The 9,788-nt window shown below is 49.2% G+C and overlaps 1 long non-coding RNA gene across 1 annotated transcript; it reads left to right on the forward strand.

Moving 5' to 3' along the window:
• The first annotated feature begins 206 nt into the window (after positions 1 to 206).
• LOC123115893 (uncharacterized) lies at positions 207 to 2,038 on the forward strand. The gene is made up of 4 exons (XR_006456808.1): positions 207 to 323; positions 1,077 to 1,188; positions 1,295 to 1,577; positions 1,660 to 2,038. It is a non-coding gene; the product is annotated as an uncharacterized lncRNA (long non-coding RNA).
• Positions 2,039 to 9,788: the final 7,750 nt, after the last annotated feature.

Genomic DNA, 9,788 nt, shown 5'->3' on the forward strand with positions numbered 1-9,788 from the left:
TGGCACAATGCCAAAAAATAATGCACGAGTGGTGGCTCGAACCCACGACCTGGCGCTTATTTCACTGTGTTTCTACCACTGGGCTAGGAAGAGGCTGTTGGTTTTGTACTCTATGCCCACCCTTTTCAATATATCAAACCAGTCACGTATCAAACATAGAACTCATTGACAAGTGGACCCACTCTTTTCCCTACTCCTCCTCTCCACTCGACCCGCTCCTCCTCTCCACTCAACCCACTCCTCTCCGCCGCCGACTCCTTCCTCCCCCACCGCCGTAGACTCCTTCCTCTCTCTCCATCGCTAACTCCTTTCTCTCTCCTGAGGTATGAGTTCGTCGACTCCTTCCTCTTAACTTAGTTTTCTGGTACTGTTTAGATTATGGTCCGCCTAGATTGGATTTGATTAGATAAGGATTGACTAGGTTAGGGTTTGATTAGGGTTGTATTATATTAGATTAGATAAGGATTGGATTAGAAGGGTTTGATTAGGACTGGTTTAGGTTTCTTGCGGCCGCTGTTTGGAAATTAGGGTTAGCTTCGGTAGTAGCAAAATATAATATGGTTCAAATTAGGTAAAGTAGATAGATTAGGTTTCTTATCTACTATTAAGGCACTATTGACGTTGATGTTTTTGGTAGTAGCAAAATATGGAATGAGTAGAAGAACAAAACAGAGTGATGTTGATGTTTTTGCCATCAGAAATGTCCTTGTTTTCTTACTACTGTTGATGGGGGTTGTTGATGTTGATGTTGATGTTCTTATTCTACTCATTGCCCCTTTGCCAAGATAGAGTAGTAGCAAATTGAGGCCATTGCCATTTATAGTAGTATTCAAAATTGAGGCCCTAGCAAACACATGTAGTAAACAGTCTACTGTTTTGAAGTGCTTGTTTCCTATGTTGTTTCATTTCATGGGGAATGAGTAAAAGAAGAAAACGTAGGTGTTCTTGCCATCATAAATGTCCAGAAGTGCATTGCTTTTTTTTCTCAGTTTTGCCATCATAAACTTGGCTCTGTTCCAACTATGTCCAGTCCTGTTTATGGTAACTTGTTGTTTAATTACAATGCTGCTTTTCAGAGAGGAGGGGAGGCCACCACTGCCGGCTGCGCTCTGCCATGCCAAGAAGTGAGATGGCTGGCTTGGAAGGTTTCGAGTTCTTCGAGATCGTAATCGAGAAATCCTCTAGTAGGTAGGTATATTCAAGAGAAGATCTCTCCTTCAACCATCTCTTTATCATCACTCTGCTGCCTAGTGCTTGATTTGTACAATTAACAGCTGCTTAACCCTCGCTATAGAGGCTGCTTGACAAGTTTGCGAAGATGCTCGATGGCTGTGAGCCCCAGGAAGTGAAGCTACGGGAGGCCGGCAGCGGGCGTCGTAGGCTGTGGGGCGTGCTAGTGGTGTTCGACACCGACAACCACATGTACCTAGGGCCTGGCTGAAAGCATTTCACCCACGCCCACGACCTGCACTACGGGCACTTCCTTGTATTTCACTAAAACGGCGACGCCATGCTCACCGTGAAGGTGTTCGATAGCACCATGTGTTGCAGGTACTACTAGCACGATGACGATGCCAGTAAGCTCTCTACCTCTCTTCTCCTGTCCTTTTGGCTTCATCTCACACCAATTGCTAAAAAAACTTTGTTGCATTTTGCCAGGCAATGGGAGCAGTAGTGGGGATGACGAGGAGCAGAGTGGGGAAGAAGAGGAGCAGAGTGGGGAAGAAGAGGAGCAGAGCGGTGAAGAAGATGAGTAGGCAGGGAGGTGTAGCTTATTCTGGCTGACGACCTTGCTATGGTGGTGGTTGATGACGACCTTGCTATGGTGGTGGCTGACGATGACCTCGCGATTGTGGTGCATGACGATGACCTTGCGATGGTGGTGCCTCACGATGGCCTCGCGATGGTGGTGCCTAACAATGACCTCACAATGGTGGTGCTGCCAGTGATCCCACAGTTGGGCGACAGGACCAGTCCAATTGTGTTAGAGGAGTACATCAGCATCGACATTCGCCACTCTAAGTGCATCAGGATGATGAAGGAGGAGTGAAGATGTTAAGAAATCAAGTGGCAATGTTAAGCATGTTAATCTGAACATCTCAATGTTAAGTATGTCAGGTTTAAGCTTGTTAGGGTAAACCTCTTTAGTATGACAGTGTCAGCCAAGCTTAGCATGAAATTGATGAAAATTGAAATTTTGCGCATGCTCATGGATGCTCAACGTTGGTGTACAAAAGTATGGGCCTTTCTGTACCCCTTACTTGTGCACGGGCAGTCGTAGCCACGCTGCGGCAAGGATTGGCAGGGCAGTAGAAGGCGAGATACAAGACTCACAAGACAACATTCGGGCTAATGAACAGAGAGCAGAAGACTGGCTGGACCTCCCCCGGCAACACCCTTGCCAAGAGCGGCTTACATAGCCCCGGCAAGGCCCTTTCCGGGGCAGCCTGCGAAGCCCCAGCAAGGTCATCACCCTTGTGGCTGAGAGCTTTTACACCATCGACAACGTCGAGGCAAAGACTCTGGGGCGCGTGCGTAGTAGCATGCAGATCTTTGTGAAGGCTGATGGCATACAGGTCCACGTGGGACCAGAAGACAAAGACCCCCGGCAAGGCCCATCAGACCTTACTGGGCACCGGTGATGGAGTTTAGATCCGCGGATATCGTTTAGCACTCACCCTTGGGCGACGTGCTAAATTCGTTGAAATCTCTCTCCCTGTGAGGAGACTCTTGACCGAACTATGTCCGGCTTGAGTGGGAAGCGGACGACGAAGAAATTCGTTCCCCACCCACCACCCACTTAATAGCCACTGTCGATGACGTAACCGACATGCTTGATTTCTACTCGGAAGACATCGACGGTATGGACGACGATGGCGGAGAAGAACAGGAACCACCGCCCAAAGGGCGCTGGACAGCCACCTCATCATATGATATATATATATATATATATATATATGGTGGACACACCCAAAGAAAGCAATGGCGATGAGGCAACAGAGGATAATCCCCTTGAGAAGCTATCTAAGCGCTGGCGTCAGCGGCATCTCTCTAAGCCCCGTTATAGCAAAAATTGCGATACCGTCACAAGAGACAATAGCACTCCGGATGATGCCGAAGACGAAAACAATCCTGCCCAGCCAAGCTTCGAGCTTCCTGGACGGGAGGATGGGCAAGCTAGCCCTGATAAACAGGCAATGGATGGAGACTCAGAGGATGACAATTACATGCCCCTCTCCGAAGACGAGGTGAGCCTCGACGACGAAGAATTCATCGTGCCTGAGGATCCCGTCTAGCAGGAGCGCTTGAAGCGCCGGCTTATAGCCACTGCAAAAAGCCTGAAGAAAAAGCAGCAGCAGCTTCAAGATGATCAAGATCTGCTAACTGATAGATGGACCGAGGTCCTTACAGCCGAGGAATATGGACTCGAGCGCCCAACCAAAAGTTACCCAGAGTGTAGGTTGTTACCTCAATTCGAGGAGGAGGCACTAGAGCCCACACTACCAGCGCAGGATGAGGTTGACTGGACACCTCGTGGCCTAGACAAAGCGGCGTATCAGCCCGAACACCAGCCCGCACCCCGTCGCCAAACAAACAAAAACACAAAGGCCCGGGGCTACACGCATGACCTGCGAGACGAATTGGAAAACAAAGCAGGACAGCCAAGGTCGATCCACGAATTACAGGGACGCGCCCCAATGCATGATTGTGATCGCCACGCGGATATACTAAATACAAATCCGGCCGGGCCGAATACAACAGACCAGACTCATTTGAACTGCGTTGTGATGTAGCCCGGCATAGAGGCACCACACACCCCCTATGCTTCACTGACGAAGTAATGGAGCATGAATTCCCAGAAGGGTTTAAACCCGTGAATATCGAGCCCTACGATGGGACTACAAACCCCGTGGTATGGATAGAAGATTTCCTTCTCCACATTCACATGGCCCGCGGCGATGATCTACATGCCATCAAGTACCTCGCACAAAAACTTAAGGAACCGGCTCGGCATTGGTTGAATAGTTTGCCGGCAAACTCCATTGGAAGTTGGGAGAACCTGGAAGACACATTCCTGGATAACTTCCAGGGAACTTATGTGCGACCACCGGATGCTGATGATTTAAGTCACATAACCCAATAGCCTGGAGAGTAAGCCAGGAAATTGTGGACTCGGTTCCTAACTAAAAAGAACCAAATTGTCGACTGTCCGGATGCTGAATCCCTAGCGGCCTTTAAGCATAACATCCGTGATGAGTGGCTTGCCCGACACCTCGGCCAAGAGAAGCCGAAGTCCATGGCAGCCCTCACGACACTCATGACCCGCTTTTGTGGGGGCGAAGATAACTTGTTGGCTCATAGCAACAGCACAACAAGAAACCCTAGCACCTCAGATGCCAGAGATAGCAACGGCAAGCCCCGACGCAACAGACACAAGCGTCGCAACAATGGCGATAACGTCGAAGACACGGCCGTCAATGCCGGATTCAGTGGCTCTAAGTCCGATCAGCGGAAAAAGGCATTCAAAAGGAACAATCTGGGCCCGTCCAGTCTAGACCGCATACTCGACCGTCCATGCCAAATCCATGGCACCCCAGGAACACCAGCCAATCAGACCAATAGAGAATGCTTGGTCTTCAAAGAAGCCGGCAGGTCAGGTGTCGAAAACAAGGAGAAGGGGTCGCAAAGCAATGACGATGACGAGGAGCCCCGACCACCAAACACAGGAGGACAAAAGAAATTTCCCCCGCAAATCAAAACGGTGAACATGATAAACGCCACCCATAGCCCAAGCGGGAGCAGATGTGCACTCTCAGGGATGATGACGCAACGGAACCAGTCGCCCCAGAATATAAGCTATGGTCGTCCAGCCCGATAACCTTTGACCGTATGGATCGCCCGGCCAATACCAGTCAGGGTAATTCGGCCGCACTATTCCTGGACCCAATAATTGACAGATTTCACCTCACACGAGTCCTTATGGACGGAGGCAGCAGTCTGAACCTGCTATATCAGGACACAATGCGTAAGATGGGTATCAATCCTTCAATGATCAAACCCACCAAAACCACCTTTAAAGGTGTTATACCAGGTGTCGAGGCCTATTGTACAGCCTCCATCACTCTGGAGGTAGTCTTTGGACCACCTAATAATTACCATACCGAAGAGTTAATCTTTGACATCGTCCCTTTTCGCAGTAACTATCATGCACTGCTCAGACGAACCGCATTTGCTTGATTCAACTAGTGCCACATTATGCATACCTTAAGCTCAAGATGCCCGGCCCGTGTAGCGTCATAACAGTTAATGGCAAGGCCGAACGCTCCCTCCGTGCCGAAGAGTGTACCGCCCGAGCAGTAGAAGTGCAGACTGGCATTTTTCAATCGAACCTTCATTCAACAGCCAGACTCCCAGACATAGTCGAAAGAGTGCGAACTACTATGCGGCAGGATAGCCCAGCTCATCAAGGGCTCAATTAATCACTCTGGTGGAAAGCGGAGACAATGCCAGGCCAGAGCACACAATACGAATTAACCGCTCCGCGGCACACAAACATCTTTTTGCACTTCCTTTGCAGTTCCACTTTTGTGTAAGCCACCACTGGCGATATGGCGACCAGACCCACGAGGGGACGAACATACCAAGGAAGGAAATAGCTCGATTGCATACGGGAATCCTTAGATATTCCCCTTGATGATCATCCGATTATTACCCAGATCCGCACACGGCTTCCCTCCCCCGATCACAGCAGGTTCTGAAGTCATATTTATTTTTATCACACTATTTGTACTCATATGCATCGACGTATTATTCAATTGCAATATGTGGCTTTTTATGACGCTTACCTGTTGCTCGTTCTTATTGATATTCTTTGTCAAATGGCATCCGTACACTACGATATGCCTTAATGTGCCAGGGGCCTCGTTGTACCCATAATACGGCAATAAAGTCCGAACACCCTCAAGGTCGTTCGGCACCCTGAACTTATAGCATTATATGCATCGGCTCTGAATCATGTCTTGGGTCAATAGTTGGATTGCCCGGCTCCTGTGCTTGCTACCCTACATTCCGCTATATCGGCTAGGGTAGTAAAGGGAGAACTACTGCGATTGCATCCCGGTTCTTCCGGACGAGCGCCTCAGTAGACAAAGCCAAAAACTGACTGTCATGATACGGCGAGAGCTGGCTGCTGTTCGAGAGGTTGCAAAATCTTTAAGGATTTCTTCCGCGTTATGCGATAACTAATGCTGCATGCGATGGATCGGCTTTTCTTCGGATCAGGTGCTCATAGAGCCCCTAGTGCGGTCTTCCGAACACCAGGGGTTGCGCCTACCTTTCTTTTGTGAAACTCCTATGACTAAGTGAGAGTGATAAAGCCTTATAGTCCGATTTCCTGGTTCGTTACACTGAACACCTCCTTCAAGGACCCAAAATTGGGGTAAAGAGTGCTCAGATTTATCCCAAACACCCCCGTACTTCCTACGTGGGGGCAGAAGCCGATGACTGCCTAACTCTCAGGATTAACATATAAAACGGCCGCACAGGAGGAAAAACTTTCAAATAATAGGCAATAAATAATAGAAATGGCCTTGTTTAATATTACATAGGACAACATGATTGTATTCATGGGAATATAATGTCCTTGGCGCATTGCTCCGCCACAAGGCGGGATCCTTTCAGGACACTATCATAATATAACTCGGGCTTGCGAAGCTCCTTCCCCTCCGGCGGTCCTTCGGTCATCAGCTTTTCGGCATCCATCTTCGCCCAGTGCACCTTCGCGCGGGCGAAGGCCATTCGTGCACCCTCCTTCTTCATCCAGCCCTGGGAGAGTTGTGGAAAACACATTAGGCATTTCCCTTGGGTAATGCAAATAAAACGTGTGACTTGCCAACATACAATGACTTACCGAACTTGCAGGACGGGACAATTGGTAACCCGCGGTCCTCGGCTGAGTCCAACCACGATTTGCCAGACTTAAATAGCACCTTCCAGATGTCCTTGTGTGAGGAGCCAAAGAACTCCAGCAGGGTCTGTGCTTGGCAGGGTCGAATTCCCACAAATTGCAGGCCCTGTGTTGACAAGGAAGAATCCGGCAAACTAACATCACCTAGACTACATTGACAAGTTTGATATTCTTGTCTTCCATATCCTTGACGCGCGTCTAGAGCACTGACAACTGGTCGGGCGAAGACCAGTTCAGGCCCTTCTTGGGCCAGGAGGTAAGCCACAGGGGAGCTCCGGATCGGAATTCTGGAGTGGCGCCCCATTTCATGCTGCGTGGCTCAGTGACGTAGAACCACTTCTGTTGCCACCCTTTGACGAAATCATTGAATGTACCTGATGGCCATGTAACGTTGGGCATCTTGCTCACCATGGCACCTCCGCACTCAGCATGCTCGCCGCTCACTAACTTGGGCTTCACATTAAAAATCTTCAGCCATAAGACGAATAGTGTCGAGATGCAGAGAAAGGCCTCGCACACGACGATGAATGTCGAGTTGTTGAGGAACGAAATTGGGGATAGATCATGAAAATCGATCCTGTAGTAATACATGATGCCGCAAATTAATGGGTGGAGAGGAAACCCTGGCCCGCAGAGAAAGTGAGGGAGGAATACAACCCTCTCGCGGGGTTCCGGGGTTGGGACGATCTGTCCCGCCGTTGGGGGACGATGGCTAATTTTCTTGGCCAGATACCTGGCCTCCTGAAGCTTTTTGATATCCTTCTCCCGGACGGTAGAGGCCATCCACTTGGCTCCTGCTCCGGATCTGGACATTTTCGGAGGGCCTTTGTGGGCGGAGAAGACGAACGCTTGGGCGCTGGAGCTCGAGTGAGAGAGAATGGATGAGCAGAGGAAGGAGAAGGCGTGGGTGAAAAGGGGGAGTCATTATCTCCTTATAAAGGCAGCAGGGATCCTGCACGTCCCCACTTGCCCGATAAACTAGCTTATTCCCCAAGCGCCGTGTTGATGGCGCGTTGGGTTACCCACACCCGTATTGATGAGAATCCCGTGATAAGGGGAAACGATCTCTAATTCGACAAGACGTGCCAGTAAAACCGCCTCACAAGATGTGCAATAGCAGGTTGACAAAAACTGTTCGAATAATGACCGGGTCGTAGCGTGATGTCATGCTATGAAAAGTTGTCAACAGATTAGATTTGTGGGATATTGCACTCTCTATGGTGAATTGTAGAATTTGTTTTGCAGAGCTAGACATGATTCATGTGTTCAAAATCTACCTTGGAGTATTCGGAGAAGGAACCCGCCTTGCAATGGCGAAGACAATCTGCGCACCAGACTCTGTCATTGAAGCCTGGTTCAGGGGCTACTGAGGGAGTCCTGGACTAGGGGGTCCTCAGATAGTCGGACTATGTACTTGTGCCGGACTGTTGGACTATGAATATACAAGATTGAAAACTTCATCCTGTGTCCGGGTGGGACTCTCCTTTGCGTGGAAGGCAAGCTTGGCAATTCGGATATGTAGATTTCCTTCTCTGTAACCGACCCTGTGTAACCTAGCCCCCTCCGGTGTCTATATAAACCGGAGGGTTTAGTCCGTAGGACAGGAACAATCATAATCATAGGCTAGCTTCTAGGGTTTAGCCTCTACGATATCGTGGTAGATCAACTCTTGTAATACTCATATCATCAAGATCAATCAAGCAGGAAGTAGGGTATTACCTCCATAGAGAGGGCCTGAACCTGGGTAAACATTATGTCCCCCGCCTCCTGTTACCATTAGCATTGTACGCACAGTTCGGGACCCCCTACCCGAGATCCGCCGGTTTTGACACCGACAAGCACCACCTTGCTGTCTGTCCTCATGCGCGTCCCGTCAAGTAGAAGGTCAGGAAGCAATCTTTGGAGTGGAAAGAGTTCATCATTGAGGAGATCAGGAAGTTGGAAGCGACGGGCTTAGTCAGAGGAGTACTCCACCCAACGTGGTTGGCCAATCCAGTGGTGGTGCGCAAGGCAAATGGGAAATGGTGGCTATGTATTGACTATACAGATATCAATAAAGCCTGTCCAAAGGATCCTTTCCCTTTGCCATGCATTGACCAGATAGTGGACTCCACTGCTGGGTGCGACCTGCTGTCGTTCCTTGACGCCTACTCAGGATGCCATCAAATCTTCATGAAGAAGGAAGATGAAGAAAAGACCGCATTCATCACCCCATGTGGTACATACTGTTTCGTATGAATGCCTTTCGGGTTGAAAAGTGCTGGTTCAATGTTTGACCCAGCGGTCCAGATTGGTTTTGAGCCCCAGCTACATAGAAATATGGAAGCTTTTATGGATGATATAGTGGTCAAAACCAAGGACAAGGCCATGCTCGTGCAAGATCTAGAGGAAACATTTGCAAATTTGCGCAAGATCAACCTCAAGCTCAACCCTGAAGAGTGTGTGTTCGGCGTCCCATCCGGCAAACTTCTTGGGTTCTTTGTATCCCAACATGGAATCAAAGCAAATCCCGACAAGATCAAAGCGATTGAGCAGATTGAGGCGCCGAAATGAGTCAAGGATGTCTGCGGGCTTGCTGGCTGTATTGCTGCCTTAGTAGGTTCATCTCCAAATCTGCTGAGCACGCCCTGCTCTTTTTCAAAATTTTGAAAAAGGCGGGTCCAATGAAATGGACTCCAGAAGCGGAGGCAGTGCTGCAAGATTTGAAGAGGTACCTCTCCTCTACACCAATACTAGTCGCGCCTAAACCGCAAGAGTCGTTGCTGCTATATCTAGAAGCAATGAATCAAGTGGTCAGTGCTGCGCTAGTGGCACAGAGAGA

This window comes from Triticum aestivum, chromosome 5B (genome assembly GCF_018294505.1).
Source record: "Triticum aestivum cultivar Chinese Spring chromosome 5B, IWGSC CS RefSeq v2.1, whole genome shotgun sequence".
Lineage (NCBI taxonomy): Eukaryota > Viridiplantae > Streptophyta > Magnoliopsida > Poales > Poaceae > Triticum > Triticum aestivum.